Source organism: Stenella coeruleoalba, assembly GCF_951394435.1.
Source record: "Stenella coeruleoalba genome assembly, chromosome: 4".
Classification (NCBI taxonomy): Eukaryota; Metazoa; Chordata; class Mammalia; order Artiodactyla; family Delphinidae; genus Stenella; species Stenella coeruleoalba.
The window spans coordinates 67,502,359-67,519,597 of record NC_137149.1 but is presented as its reverse complement, the minus strand read 5'-3'; the positions used below and the strand labels follow the sequence as shown (position 1 = coordinate 67,519,597).

The 17,239-nt window shown below is 35.9% G+C and overlaps 1 pseudogene across 1 annotated transcript; it reads right to left on the bottom strand.

Annotated features, from left to right (window-relative positions):
• Positions 1–10,629: 10,629 nt before the first annotated feature.
• On the bottom strand, positions 10,630–11,822 carry LOC307185661 (dnaJ homolog subfamily A member 1-like; annotated as a pseudogene). The gene has a single exon. The product of its transcript is annotated as a dnaJ homolog subfamily A member 1-like (transcript).
• Between the last annotated feature and the right edge of the window lie 5,417 nt (positions 11,823–17,239).

The following is a 17,239-nucleotide window of genomic DNA, read 5'->3' as shown; positions in this document are numbered from 1 at the left end:
CTTGACCTTAGTTACACCCAGCTTGTGCTCAGCTCTACCTTTGACAATTGAATTACTGCTGTGCGTCCCTGGGAGGATATGGGTAAAGCACAGTATTTGAGAAGTATTGAGTTATGTCTTTAATACAGTAGCACAGGTTTTTATTCAGAATATTTCCAATGAAAGGCTTCCCTTAATTTCCTGGTGACTTATTTAAGCACATGATATTTTCTATACAGTCTGCTGTTCTATATAATTAGAGTCATAATATTCATTTTAGGACTCACATCTTTCCTGGTCTCTGTATTAGATTTCCTGTCTCTATCTTCAATATCAATGAAGAGATACAGTGTCTTCCAAGGTCTAATAAATTACCCACATGTCTTATGAGGTACTCATTCCACTGTCTCCATATGGGTAAAATGAGAAGGCTTCAGTGGATTCAGTTGGTTATTTGGGCCATTTAACCACAACACCAACAACGAAGAATGGCATTGTTCTCTATTCAGTTGTGCAAATAGTTGAAAATACGGCAGGCATATTGAAATGAATCCATCATTACATTTAGTCTCAGTGTTTGTCTACCAAGTGGCTCTCTACTGGAGATGATTTTGCTTCCTAGGGGATATTTGACAACATCTGAAGACATTTTCAGTTGTAGCAACTGGGGAAATTTAAAAAGTATGTAGAGGGTAAAGACCAGGGATGCCAGTAAACATGCTATAGTTCACAGGATAGCATCCCTCAACAAAGAATTATCCAACCCCAAATGTCAATAGTGCCAAGGAAGAGAATCGCTGGCCTCTCATATAAAACAAAAGGCATTTTTGAAAGAGTGATATGAATATGGGATATGTGTACTGTGTGGTCTGATAAAAATATAATCATTCAAGATGGAATTAGTATGATGGATTTGTCTTTTCCTAACTACTGAGATTTTTTTAAAGAGAAAGATGAATACAGTAAGAAAGAATCTCCTCTTTTATTTATACTTGTCTTGCCTACTTCATAAGTGGCAAAAGCAAATGAGAGAATGAGAAACTGTGGAAGTTCTTTGTAAGAAGTAAAATAGTACATAAATATAAGGTAGAACTGCAGATAAAGGCATTCAAGTCAATAACCATTTGTTAAGCACCTATGCTGTGTGATTCCACTGAGAATAAAACTATTGACTAATATTCCATTCTCTTCTGTGTTCAAAGACTGAAATTCATAGACTTGTGATGAATAACTTTTAGAAGTGGAGATAATTGACTTGAAACAATGTTTAAGGTATTTGTATAATAGCCATGTGTGACAGATCAGGCTGAAGTTACTGGACCATGTTTCTCTCATCTTCATTCCAACAGAGCAGATCCACTGTCATCTGTTAGACATGTACTGTACAGACTGTGTTTGAAAAAGTCAACTGTTAAGAAGACTAGTTCGAAAAACTCTAGTTGATCTACTCCAAGTCCTTCTAGAACAGTATGGAGGTTCCTTAAAAAACTAAAAATAGAACTACCATGTGACCCAGCAATCCCACTACTGGGCATATACCCTGAGAAAACCATAATTCAAAAGAACACATGTACCCCAATGTTCATTGCAGCACTAGTTACAATAGCCAGGACATGCAAACAACCTAAATGTCCAATGACAGATGAATGAATAAAGAAGATGTGGTACATATATACAACGGAATATTACTCAGCCTTAAAAAGGAATGAAATTGGGTCATTTGTAGAGATGTCAATGGACCTAGAGTCTTTCATAGAGTAAAGTAAGTCAGAAAGAGAAAAACAAATATCGCATATTAATGCATATATGTGGAATCTAGAAAAATGGTACAGATCAACCTTTTTGCAGGGCAGGAATAGAGATGCAGATGTAGAGAACGGACATGTGGACGTAGGGTGGGAAGGGGAGGGTAGGACGAATTGGGAGATTAGGATTGACATATATACACTACCATGCGTAAAATAGATAGCTAGCGGAAACATGCAATAAAGCACAGGAAGCTCAGCTCGGTGCTCTGTGATGACCTAGATGGGCAGGATGAGGGGGTGGGAGGGAGGTCCAAGAGGGAGGGAATATAGGTGTACATATAGTTGATTCACTTCATTGTATAGCAGAAACTAACACAACATTGTAAAGCAATTATACTCCAAAAAAAAGAATATTGAAATTTAGAAGATGTGACTTACTGGAGATTGTGTAGCTAGAAATTAATTGAACAGTCAGTGAAATTTAGGTCTTCTGACTCCTTAGAGTGTTTCTTTTCACATATTGCATTAAACTTTATACCTGTCAAAGCATGATGATCTGAGAGAAATTTGGCCTGTTTTACTTGAGGGTATCCATTAGTTTCTGTGGAGTAACTGTATAATAACTCTTTATCATTTGTGACTTATTTCAGGCTTTTGAAAAATCGGTCTCAGAATGAAACAGTTATTTGCATGGATTCTTGTAGGGTTGCCTTTTCTCTCTCCGCCCCTCTCTGTCTCTGTCTTTCTGTCTGTCAGTCTTTCTCTTTCCCTCTCTCTCTCTCTCTCTCTCTCTCTCTCTCTCTATATATATATATATATATATATATTTCTGTAGTTTGCTTCTGTAAATTGCTATCTCCAAATCAACAAGGAAGATGAAAGATGAACAGTGAATTTTTCTACTCAAAAATGGCAGTGAGGGGCTTCCCTGATGGTTCAGTGGTTGAGAGTACGCCTGCCGATGCAGGGAACATGGGTTCGTGCCCCGGTCCAGGAAGATCCCACATGCCGCCGAGCGGCTGGGCCCGTGAGCCATGGCCGCTGAGCCTGCGCGTCCGGAGCCTGTGCTCCGCAACGGGAGAGGCCACAACAGTGAGAGGCCCGCGTACCGAAAAAAAAAAAGAAAGAAACATGTAAAATGGGAGAGGTGACTTTTTCTCAAAGTTTTCAGAATATTACCTACAAAACTTCATCTTTGCCAGAAATGCAATTAATTTGTGAATGACATTTTTGGTATCTACACATGTTTTAAATAAGACAGATTTTAGAAGAAAAAATAGCAAAATTGTTTTCTATCTTGAAAAACAAAAAGTAGAGAATTTATCCTTAAAACTATTGAAACCCATTAATTAGCATAAGACCGTAAAGTAATATTTACTTATCTGATGTAATGTTCCAAAAGGAACACTCTGGTTCTTATGGTACCTACGCAGTATCCAAACAGTTAGCAAGATTTTAAGAGAGATATTTCAGTGTCAATATGTAGATGGAAATACAAAAGCCCTGGGACCATAAGTGACTTGTACAATATATCAACTAAGTGGCTATAGGATAGGGACGAGAACCCAGTTCTCTTTTTTCTTTACTCCTTAGCTGCCAGGGAGTGATGGGCGAACTCAGTTTCTACTGACAGTCAGTAATGAAGTAAATCTCAGAGCTCTCTGAAGATTAATGGATTTTCCAAAGTAACTTGCGGGTAGTTAAGATTAGACTGAATAAAAGCTGGAACTATTTCCCCTAGCTGAGTTCAGCCACATCTACTATTTGTTGAAGCTTAAAAGCAACTCTCAGGATGCCACTGATTATTTAGCAGCTTGATTCTCATGGTCTTTGCTAGCACAGAATAGTTAATGGAAAATCATCTAAATTTATTTTTAATGAGTTCTTACTATGCATAATAATATCAATATATTTTATGGATGCCTTCCATGAGAAAATTGCTAGAAGCTAAGAGAAGAATCATGTAGTAGGACCATATCATTGGATTTACCAGAGTATATATTAACAAAGTGGTCATGCAATTCTCAGTTGTGCAAAGATCTCTCTCTAATTCAAATATGTTTGCTGGAGTCAGAATAAGACATTTAGTAGATGTTAGGAAAACTCCTTTAAAGATAAGTCAATTACAACATGGTTGCCATTGTCATCAACAAATTTAGCAACTATGTGGTTTATTTTTATGTTGATGCTTTGTGCAGAGTGCCATCTACAACCAATAAATCTATTTTTTTTGTATTTGTATTTGAAAATGAAGACAATACATAGGACAGTTAAATATTAGTAAAACTGTTAAATTATTAGTTGATATGAGATAGTGGCATTACTTTATTTTCCTATAAAAGAAATATCCCTGAAGGAGTGTATAAATTGCCAATGAGCTTTCAAAATTAATATTTTAAAACTTAAAGTTACAAACTTCGGGGATTATAAATTGCTTAGAATAGTGTCTGAAGCAAAGCAAGTGTTCAGGAAATGATTACAGTTTGTAATGAATCATTAAATCTTCACAACGCCTATATGAGTTACGACCTACTTTATTTACCGCTCCCCAACCCTGGCCCCATTCAACACATGAGGCTATCAAGGCATAGATATGCTGAGTAACTGCCCAAGATTGCACAGCTAAACAGCTAGGTAGTGGCGAAGCTGGCATGTGAGTACAGAAAGTCTGTCTCCGGAGACTGTGTTTTCTTAATTCCTACCTCTGTAAGTATTTAAATAAAATAATACTAATTATAATATTAATGATAATAATAAGTAACTTTATCTCAGACTCTTGTGTTCTTTCTGAGCCTTGATTATTTCACTGTATCCTTAGGGTTTGCTCTCAGCTCAAATATTTGTAAAATCTCTTGCAACCAGAGCTACTGTGGAGCACATTACGCAAACATTCTTTATCAACCTGGTGTATTAATTAGGAAATATTTTATTTGCCAGAAAAAGTAAAACAGAGACCTATAATTACGAGAAAATAGAAATGGTGGGGCTGAGCTTAATGTGCTTAATACTTTACTTGGAAAAAATATTGGATTCTGAAACTAATATGTATGAAAAACTGATATAAACCAGACTAAATTTTAAATTGTTTTTCGATGAATTGCCCAAACTGTTAAGAGAGAAATCACAGCAAAAGTTGTGCTGGTGATTTCACTTCATATGGAGGTTGAACTTCTTCCTATAAAAAATAAGAAAGTCTTTTGACCCCTGACTTTGTATGCTTCACTTGTTTGAACTGCACTTTTATTTTCTCACAAATTAAAACCATATCTTTCAGCAAAGAGCCCATTAAAGGAACAAATCTTCCTTGAAAATGCTCTGAAACAGTCTTCATTTTCATTCTTGTGTAATTTTATTTACAAACTGAGAGCCAACTGGAGCATGTCAGAAACAGCTGATGAGTAGATGAAGTAATGACTTCTTACATAACAAGGTTAGTTTTCTCATTTGGAAGAATAAAGGGATGAAGAATATGAGGTGTTTAATTTCACTGTCAGAATACTTGTTACTCATGCATGGGAATCTTTCTGGAAAACAGCTTGCTTTAAAATGTTCAGATATTAGAAAGACAGGAGTATCATCCATGGCCATCCGTAGTAAATAACAAGTAGGGAGAAAAGTAACTAGACAAACAAATAGGGCATAAAGCTGAGGAAGAAAGACACAACCTGTTTTATAGAAAAAAAAAAAAAAGATTAGCTAAAATGTGAAAAATAAAATGGTGCTTAAGTTTTAAATTGTTTAGACAAATACAGTGAAGAGTGAAGGCAATTATCTCGGTAATTCAGGTCCCAAACCCTGTAAGTAAAATGTATGGGAATAGGCCTGAGGTTTTTATATTCTGAGGGATTTAAGTAATCACTTTCATCAAATCAGACTGGTTTAATCGTAATTCTAAACCCATAGAGGTTAAAGACATATCGCACAAAATAGAATCCTGTTTTTTAAGAAAAAATTAATCTAGGTGATAGACAGCTACTGAAACACACACACACACACACACGCGTGCTCACACACACACATACAAAATCATGTTTAATCGTAGTGTGATTGGTGCTATGCTGTTGTTCCTGAGGGTAAAAATGACGCAAAATATGAAGTGTCGAATGTAAAAAATATACAAAAGGCTCATCACACATAGAATATGCCCAATTTACTCAATGAATCGAACACAAAACCCCAGAACAATATAAAGTTGTGAACATAGCAGAGGAAGCAATGGCATACAAGGGATATGCATTTCAAACTGAATACTTTAGAGCACATCTCCTGCCTGGTCATTTGCACAGTGGTTGCCTTGTTCACATTTGTTTTTCCTGTATATTTAGAGATTCTATTTTGAGAAGTTATGCCTTGAGTCTAGATTTTTCCCACCTCACCAGTGTTTGAAGCAGATGAAATGTATATCTTATATCTCTGCAAGTTTCTTTCTGCCCTGTTTTGGATGTCTCGTGCCATGTAACACTGGATTGATTATATACTGCATGAATTAAGGAGATGAAGATACACCTCCTTCTGTAGGGCTATTTATAAATATTTCTTAAGTATAGGGAGAGATTAAGATTTAAGCCAGCTGCTAATAACATTTGCAGGTATGGGACAAGAATATATACTATATGTATGAATATTTTAAATTGTATATCGAATTAGTAAATTATTAAATAAAACATGTTTTACCTTTGTACCTTGACTAATATATTTTCATAAAAACTAGAATGCCAGGTTTCAATTTATAATTATTAGACGCCTCAGAGTTCTATTCTAGAAGATGGCCGTGCTAGGAGAGCTTGCCCTCACACCCTCCCCCCTACAGTTTTTGAACTATTCTCTTTACCTTGAATTCCTTCTGTATTTTCAGGGGCCTTACATACACACATCTGAGGTATCTCCGCTTATATATCCAAACTCTTTGCAACCCTCCAAAGAGGCAATTGTGGCTAGAGATCTGCATTGGCTATATTCAAACAGACAATTGTATTTAAAGTTCTTTCTTCCAGAATTGTAGAAATTTAGTTAAGCAACACTTAGAAATTCTTGCCTTAACCAAGATCGTTCCTTCCATCCTACTTTTTTCTCATGCCTATGTAATCTGATTTTTTAAACAATTTTGTATGATAGCTTGGCAGATGTATCACTGGATGGAGAAAATCAAGTTCAGGGATGTCAAGTGAGTTGCCTAAAATCACAGTTAGTATTGTAAAGCCAGCCTCAAATTGGACCATTCAGATTCCAAACCCTTACACTTAAAAAGAGAATAAATTGGTAAACTGTTAAGCAATCACACATTCAGAAATGTTAACAATTCTTAGGTTAAGAAAATAGTATATTTACCAAAAGTCTCCAAGGGGAAACCAGTATCAATATTGGACATTAGCAGAAGAATCTTTATTCCTAAAATACTACTGGGGACAATTATCCAGCCTAAGGGGCAATTGAAGGAATAGTTAATTAAGCAAACTTTGAAAGATATTTTATGATGAATATTTATTACTCAATTTTAAGATTGCACACTAGGTATTGTCTACTACATATATCCGTTGTCAATATTTTATGACTATGCTGAAATGTCTCAGGAGCACTTGGGAAAAAATGAGAATGAAATTGTTTTCTGAGAGTTAAACTTTGAAGTCAACACATAGTAGATCAGCTCAGAGATATACAAAGTTGCCCTAAAGAGAAATACCAACTTCTTGAATTATAAGACTAAATTTAATTTAATTTCATATAGTAAAATATCAAAAGAAAGAATATGCCCTTAAGAAAGGATTTAGTCAGAAAATGAAGTATAGAAAAGAGAGGGTCCCAGAATTGATTTGACTGTGTCAATTCGAATATGGTCTAGAGAAGAAGGTGCCTTTTTCAACAAACTTTGAATATTCCTATCTCATTGGACAAGCCATCCCTAAAGTGAATATGTATACATCAGGCTGTCTTATCCTTCCATTCCATTGTTATCTCATTTATCTACCTCTCTTCATTTTAACTCAGTATTCTCTAGACCTTCTCTGATAAAGATTTTGTTTCCTGTATAGAACAGTCTCTGTGGCTGATTATGCCTGCTGGGGTGATATAGATCATGTGATGATGATTTTTTGTTGTTGTTATATGTCAACCAGGAGGCATTCTAGTGTGTATAAAGGGACTATTAATTCTTCTCTCAGACTTATTTCTTACGAACAGAACACTGATATTTCTTACAATATTCCCAACAAGCAAAAAACACATTTTCCAATCCCTCTTGCAGGATGCTAAGGCTGGGAAAACAGAAAAATCAAAGGATTTTAGGACAATGGTAATATGGAGTTGTCACACCTTTCCTGAACTACTACTTACCTCTGAGCACTTTGTTATGTGAAAAAATAAAGTGAAACAGCTATATCCTTTGGACAAGCCACTGTAAAGTCTCTGTTGCCTGCACTCAAATACAAACCTGAGTGACGCAGTGAATCTTACAGTAAGCCTTTGGAAGACTGTTGTCATAAAGATGAGGATGGCAGATTAATTAATTAAATCAGCAAAAGATAATCAAGTACATACTGTATACAAGGTTCATGGTGGGAAATTGTGCATAAAACAGCCTTGATCCTGATCTAATCGCTCATACAGTAAAAAATAGGGGTTAAAGAGAGGACGGAAAGTGAGAATAAAAAGTACAAGTAAAACAGGTATTATGATAAATACTTTGAAGGAAATCGGTACAGAGTGAAGTGATAGGCAAAACAGGGTAGGAAGTGTTTACCCAGGGAGGTTGATGAAGGCTGCTGTGAGCACATGGCACTTTCGGAATACAAATGGAAGAAATGGAGCATGGGCATTGCAAGGAGTAGATTCTAGGTATGAAGAACAGCATGTGCAGATCCATCTGGAAATGCCATTATGTGAGGCCCCTGCTTCCACTATCAGGCTTCTCCTGTCACTCTAATCTTGTCCTTTTGCTTGCCTTCTTAAAATGTCTTAAACAAGGTACATTAGAAAAGAGGAGGTATTGATGGGCTTTCCTTAGAATCAGGAATAATGGATTTTGTTTCATTTCTCTCTCTTCCATTCTTCCAGTCACCATTGCATAGGGATTTATTATAGATTCAATAACCTTGGCTCCATTTTCTCACACACAACTGCTGCTTTACTGTTGTGCATCCAGTCTTTCAATTGCAAAACTTTTCCTGAAAATGAATTCTAGCAGAGTTTTCTAAGGCTGTAATTATGCTTCCAAAATAAAAATACTTTATTGGGTGAGGTCTATTTTTCAGTGATTCTCTCTACACCACCAAAATGTATGAAGTCTTATTTCATAATATTTACAGGGAAAAGGTACCAGTGACTAGGCATAGCTATATATCTGAATCATAACATGTATTCTTATAATTTAAGGCAATACCAGAATCTAAAGTGGATTTCTACTGAAGAAAATTCTGAAATATCCTTTTCTAAGTGCCTTTTAAAAAAACCTAGTTGCAAATAAAAAATTCCCTCCAGATCTGGAGTGCCCAAACATTTTCACAAAGGGATCATTTTCTTTATGTGAAATTGTGTATGAAAGGATAGACGTAAAATATAGGAGCGGATAAGAGTAACTTGCTGCAGGACTTGATGCTCTTTGGGAACAGGGCATAGGAGTGTCATTCTCTACTGGTCCACTTCTCATTGGAAATATCATTGAGACACAGGGAGAACGTGAAGAATATAGGATTAATTTTACAAACAGCTATACTTTTCAAATTTCAGGTCCATCAGTTTTTGGCATTGTGTAAACCTTTGCAAGTTACTGTTCTTATACTTGATTTTCTCATCTCTGAGAGGAATTAAATAATAGGTCTTCAATTTGAAGTGAGAATTTAACTAGAAATTTATCTATAAGAAGATCATGGCACAGGAGTGCATTATCTCTATTATTTTATCTTATTTATTTATTTTTTGCTTTTGAATCAGTATATTAAGGAGACATTCATACATTTCAAGAATTGCTTAAATTCTGATATCCAGATTTAAGCTTGTGAACATATGACTTTAAACATAGAATTAAAGCTATTCATAATTTGCTATTCTACCAACATTAAATTACATTTACTTTGGAGCATAAGTTAAATGGTTTAAAGTAAGCCTGTAACATACCTGCAAAACACCTTCCTAACTCATACATGCAAATTACTTCTCATTACTCTAACCTCTAAGTTACCCTGCTCCAGAAGTGACTACTCTAAGGCTTACTGTGGTCCAAAGAGAAGGAAGAAAAAAAAAAAGTAACCAGGACCAATAGCTAGATATATTAAAAAAAAGATGGCACAGCAGAAGGGAATGCAATCCTACAAGTGCAAGCCCTCAAGAAGCAGCATGTTATGTGATAAACCCCTTCTTTAGAAAGGTATCATTTCTATCACTGATACCACAGGCTAAATTATATAGCATGCCATCTTCAAGTAACAGTTGAGGCAATAGAATAAATGCAGAGGCATCACAATGAATCCCACTTAATACCACTATACAGACCAACACTTTTCTACAAATTCTTTGTCTGACTGCCAATTAAATACAATTTTAACTTCATAGCTTAGCAATTAAGGATCATACACTGAAGCCAATACATATACCTGGCATTTCAGTCTAAGCTATTCCATGTACATAGCTGAAATCAGTTACAAAGTATGGCCTAACAAATGCTAGGGGAAATTTTTTAAAGTAGTTTTTACAAGTATTAAACTTATCTTGCACACTGAAGTCATCATACATACAGGGCAAAGTCAGAGCTTTTATATTTGAGTTTATTCTTCATTTAACTTTTAAAACACTACTATAGTTGAATATTAAAACAAACAATAGCAAGTAGTGAGCATATTATGATTCTAGTCCTTCACTCAACCACTACTGCAAATAAAATGCCAGCAGTGAGTGTTATTCACTGGCCCCATTAGGAGGTCTGACACTGAACACCACCCCGAGGATGATGTTCATCATCCCCATATGCTTCTCCATTTTAATGGCGCCATCTTTCCTGATTTGGATCGAAGTCCACTAGTTCTACCTGGTCCATTTCATCAGTCTCTTCTACTTCCTTCCTCTCAGGTAGGAGTTTTTCCAGCAAAGAGAGTTTATCCGGGGAGAGAAAGCCATTCTCAGGAAAGTTTACCTTAAATTCAATGATTAGGCGACCCTTTTCATTGGTCTATGATAAATTGGCATGCCTTCATTTAGCACACACTTGATATCTCCATGCTTGACAATCTGACCTGGATGAGAAGTGATGACTATGGTTCGGTTGTCAAGAGTAGATATTGGCTTTTGGAAGCCACACAATGCCTCAACCAGCTGTATGTCCAGACACATGAAAATGTCTTCTCCTTGTCGAGTAAAAACAGCATGGTCCTTCTGATCTAAAACGATGATAATATCTCCTGGCTCCAGTCCTGATTCTTGGTCTCCTTCACCATGGAATGTTATCTTCTGGCCATCTTTCATGCCTTTGTCAATATGAACTTCTAGAATTTTCTTCTCTCCAACTATCTTCCTTCCATTGCAGCTTTTACATCTATCTTTAGGACTGATCCGCTCCCCATGGTCCTGGCACTCTATGCAGACAGACTGAATTTGCTGAACCATTCCAGGTCCTATCTGATGAATTCTTATTTGCATTTCAGTACCTCGGCAATTGGGACAGCACTCTACTGCTCCTTTCTTACCACCTCGCCCTTCACATTTGTCACAAATCACATTCTTTTGCAGAGCTAGTTTTCTTGTTGCACCATTATATAAATCTTCTAAGGTTACTGTGAGTTGATGCACAACATTTTTGGCTCTCCTTTCTCTCTGCATCCTGCCTCCTCCTCCAAAACACATATCGAAGATGTCCATGGGGGAGCCCAAACCACCACCTGCCCCACCTTCTTTAATTGCCTGCTCTCCTCCTTTGTCATATAATTCCCTTTTCTTTGCATCAGAGAGCACTTCGTAAGCTTGAGAAATCTGTTTAAACTTCTTTCCTTCATTTGGATTCTTATCAGGGTGGTACTTCAAGGCCAGTTTCCTGTAAGCCTTTTTCAATTCTTCTTGGGTGGCATTGGGTTTGACCCCCAAAACATCATAGTAAGTGGTTTCTTTCACCATTTCCTACAGCCGGTGAGAGGGACGATGCTGGTGTGGGGGAGTGGGAAGGAGCGCGTTGCCGTGCGCAGCTCGGGCAGCCGCCGCTCCTCCGCTTTTTCACCGAGCGTTCTGGAAAGTTTCGCCTGGAGCGCCGCAGCCGTCGTCTTTTGTAGCCGCTATTATTTTAAATTTAAAAATTGACTCTGTAGTCACAGCATCTTTCCCTGCAACTCTCTCACTCCATGTTTTTACACTGTCATGCATTTTTAACCACAAAAGTATGCAGTCCCTAAATCCTCTATGTTTTCTCCATATCAGTCACCTCCTATTTTTACTTCCTTCCTATTCATCTTAAGCATCGTGGTCAAATTTCAGTTAGTGTTTTGCAAATCTCCTGTTTCTTTACTGGGTAAAACCCTGACTCTGGATAAATCTAGCTGTGTGCTTCTTCTGCACCCTTATTCAGAGTGCTGAAAGCTGTTATAGAAAATTACAAACTGAAGCTTGTACTAAAAGAGTGGTGCCCACCCTCAGTTGGATCCTTAATGCTTCCTCAGTAGTTCAGTGTTCTTTGAGTTCTTCTCTCTTCATTATCTATGGCAGCTATTCCAACCCTCTCTGAATTTCCAGGGCTAGCTAACACATAACACACATTCCCAGCTGGTTCCTCACATAGAAACTAAAAGTAATAAGGATGAAAACCTTTGTGACTTACTGCTATCGATTTCTAGACTGTATCCACACTGCTCTTCCCTCCTCTCCTTCTGTCTACCATCTTATCTAAAGTGAATTCTTCCATCTCTACCCAGGATTCTACTCTTTTCTGCCTGTTCAAGGACACATTTCATAAATTAAACCCCCTCCTTTCCTTTTTCTTTCTTCAAATAAAATGTTTTTCTGTTTCAAACTTTTTTTCACTGGATTTTAAAGATGATGTATTCACTTTAATCTTAAAAAGGAAAAGCAGCCATAAACATAAACCATAACCATAAAGAAGCAAACATGAGTCCACAATTTAATCATACTTTCCTGGTCACACACTGACCTATATCTCTCCTCTCCCTTACAATCAAACACCAGGAAGTTGTATGTGTATCTACTTCTTCAAATCTCAATCATTCCCCAAGCTACTGCTCTCTGCCCTCTTCCCCCACTATTCTACTTAACCTACTATCTACAAGGTAACCAATGACCTCCTTGTTTCTATGTCTAGAGCCACTTTTCCCCCACATCTCACTTGAGTTCTCAGCAGTATTTAGCAATATTGATTATTACTTCTTGTAAAACTTTCTTCTTTGGAGTTTCATGTACCAGATGACAGCTTGAGCACCAGAATCTGGCTCACTTATTTCAAAAGCTTTTATAAATCAGTCAGAAATTTCACAAAAACAGAAGTTAAATACAGTTACAATAATAACAAGAAATAATTTATGTCAGTAATGAATCAGAACTTTCATAAAGTTGGGATATAGAAAGAAGATAGCATAAGATAAATGTAGACTATCCTGTAGATATCAGGGATAAGCAAGGACTTCCCAAGGAAGTCCAGAGATGCTCCAGGTTCAGAGTCAACAAATTCAAAGACCACTGGGAATCAACCAGATAATTTATTAAGTAAACACCTTTAGAATACCTGAGACAGATGACTTTCTTCCCCCTTCCTATTGTAAACTAAGTATCTAACAACTGGTATTTTTAACATAAAGATAAGTACTGGAATTTCTTTCTTAAACACAGAAAGTGATCTACCTGAGCACAGTTACTAGTGTGCATTGAGGATGAGAAAGAAGTATCATGGAGCTTAAGGATACCCTAGACAAGGAGTTGCCAAACTTTTCTTAACAAAAGACTTGATAGTAAGTCAAGTCTTTCAGGCCATATAATCTGTTGCAACTACTCAGTTCTGTCTTGGCATGAAAGCAACCATAAATAGTACCTAAACCAATGAGCATGGCTGAGTTCCATTAAAATCGTGTTACTTGTGTCAACCTCTGCTCTAGATCCACAAAAGACCAAGGAGAGAAATGAGAAGAAATATAGTTTCATCAAGTAGTAAAATGACTGTCTCCACTGCCAGATTGCTTACTCCTTCCTCTGGCAGTGTAGATGTCTGACGTCCTGTTTCTTATCTGTGCAGCCTATAGGAAGATTAGCTGTTGACATGCCCAAATATTTATACTGATAATTGCAGTTGATCTTCCAGTTGAAGAGAGCTATCACCTAGAAGAGACATATATAACTGGTGAGAAAAAGATTTAAGCCACTATACTAGCTAAGATAGTATTTCACTTATACTTATGAATGAACATGTGACATCTGAAAAAAAATTAACATCACCAAAGAGAAGAGAAGAACCAAGATAAACTAAAAGAAAAATCAGCTCTGGAGGATTAGAGATAATTCAGAGAATGAAAGAAAACTTAAAGTTAAATGTAATTGTCCTTATTAAGATTTAGGTGTAAATTAAACTATTCGAATGATTATTTATAAATTATAAAAATGACTGTGGAAATAAAAAAAAGACAAAGTCTGAGTGGTAAAAATGAACATAGTTAAGGTGTACTGGTGGAAGAAATTATCTTAAAAAAGAGCAACAAATCATCCAGGAAAAAAAATCAGGAAATCTGACAGAATTTAGACAAAAAAGAAACAGATGAAAATTATGAGGATAATTAAGAAAAGTAAATCAGAAAAGCCCAGTGCATGTCTAAAAGGAATTTTAGAGGGAGAATAGAGAGACACTGATTTGCCTTATCTGATGTTCTGAATACATGGGTAAAAACAAGTTTTTAATTACTAAGCGAGATGAATGAAAAGAACCAAAAGAGCAAAACTTTAGAATATCAGGGTTAAAGAGAAAATCCTAAACTTATCCAAAAAGAAATGAAACAAAGCAATTATGTTAATATATGTTGATTTCAAAGAATTGGCACTCAGAAAGACATCAGACTTCTCATGAGAAACATCAGAACCTAGAACAATGGCTTTCCAAGTCTGAGGGAAAATGTTGTGAACCTAGAGTTCTGTATCTGAATATATTATTGATCAAATGTGAAGTTAAAATACACACTTTTGCAGGAGTAGAATGACTCAGAAATTTCACTATACATATTTACTTTGTGAAAAACAAAATCACTGGAGGAAGTATTCCGGGAAATAAAAAGAAAAACCTCCACCGAAAATGGGGGCAGGGAGGGCAATATGGAATACAAAAATACTTATAAAGAAGTTGGAAAGGCAGCTACAAACAATAGTTAAAATAACATAATCTTACATCACTATGAGTTCGATCCCACATTTTGAGTCTATGGTATATAAAGTTTACATAATCATATATTAAATTCTGTACAGTGGTTAAACATTTTTAGTATTAAGCTATAGAAATAAAGAAAATTACTTTTAGAATTTATATTTACAGAAGAGAATGCAAAAGTTAGGGACCTAAAATAATATATGCCAAATTTTTTTGAGAAATGGAAGAAAAGCTAAGTAGCTAATTTTCTCTTTTTGTAATTCAAGGGAAAATAAATGATGTTAAAAATGATAAGTAACTCAAGAAAAATAGATTACAATCTGTTACATAAATAAATAAAAAATGCAAACCCTAGAAGAAATTAAAATTATTAACTAACAAAGATTTAAATGTAGAGGGGAAGAGAAATGAGAGGTTGCAAAAATTTCCTAAACTTTTCATCTTTTATAGGTGAGGAGTAATAGAAATCTAAAGTTGGTGGATTATAAAATACAATTTTAAATGTAATACTTGGCAACAACTTCCAGATAGCCTAAAAAACTAACAGGGGTCGATTCTGTCGTAGAGAAGGAAGATTTTAAGTTTTTAGTTTTATTTTTTATTACTTTTTTCATAGTATCCTTGAATTATTTCTGTTATAAGCATTTAAATATAAAATTTAAATGATTTACTCATGATATATTCATACAATGGAATATGATGTCATTAAAAAGAATAGCATATATCTCTATGAACTGATAGTGAAATATATGCACAATCTAATATATATATGAATGTCTGGTGAATGTCTGGTGTAATGAACGTCTGGTGTAGTGCACACCAAAGGCTTCTGAGGATTGAGATTGCATTGGTGAAGGAAATGGGACTTACTACTTAATGCACACTTCACTGCTTGGATCAGATTATAAGGAACATATAACTTATGTAATTAAGAAAATAAAGGCTATTACTTGACTTCCACGACATTGCATTTTTTCTTACTACTTTTCTGTCCATTCTTTCTCAGACTGCTTCATATTTCAGCTATATTCTGCTGGTTACAAATCTGAATTAACAACCCAGATATCTTCTGGAACTTCAGCCTAATATATCTTAACTACCACCAGCTGCATCTACGTGTATGTCTCACATCATCTGAGACACACGTTTCCAAAATAGAATGTACAATCTCTGTGCTTTACCTCACCAACCCAAAGCAACCGGTACTGTTGTCTAGTTTGCCTTTCTTTATTATGAATGAGAACTCCATCCCACTGGGTGCCCAAGCTAGACCTTGGGATGACATCACTAATTCTCCATCTTCACAACTGACTATATCCAATCAAACACTAGATCCTATCCATTTAATCTTCTGCTCTCTTGAATTTATAAATTTTTCTTTCTTCTACAACCCAGTTTGATTTAGGCCAAAATGCTTACCATATTTTACATGACCATTTTTATCTCGCCATTGGTTTATTTCATCAGCCCTATCTATCTATCATGACTCCTTCCTTGTTCGTTCTGTTTCGTGAAGGAGGAGCTACCTTTATTTCCCTAACTTTGGCAGGTTTCCTTGCAGGCTTTTGCAGGTGTTGTTTCTGTATTGGAATTTCTTTCCTCACATCTCTGCCAGGCAAACAACTGATATACTTTTCAGGTCAGAAATTAGATATCTGTTCCAAAGGATCCTGTGTCTATCCCTCTTTGTCTCATAGGTATTTATTTATCTACATCTCCTAGCATATCTTCATTACCTAAACCAGTGCCTGGTAAACTATAAACAATAACAATTTTGTATTAAATGGATTAATCAATGATATATGTCATTCTTCTAGACAGAATCTGACTTACAAATGGAACAAATAAATGACAAACCAACTCATTGCTAAGGATTAACAAGGAGGAGAAAATTTTCATTGAGGAGTTTATTGTGAGCTAGGAAATACTGTTGCTTCAAATTAAACAAAGTACCAAATTAGAGACCAATTTCATTTAAGATTATAGGTACCCTACCAAGGCCAAATGACTGACCTGCTTCAGGATATTTGTAGCCCAGGGGCCACATGACCACATGGCCATCATGTTTATTATGACCTGCTGTAACTCTAGAGATATATCTCTGTCTGTTGGTGTGCTCACTTAAATGCTTTTTAACTCACATGCACCAAATGGTGCTCACCCCACATTTGATGCCACTGATGCA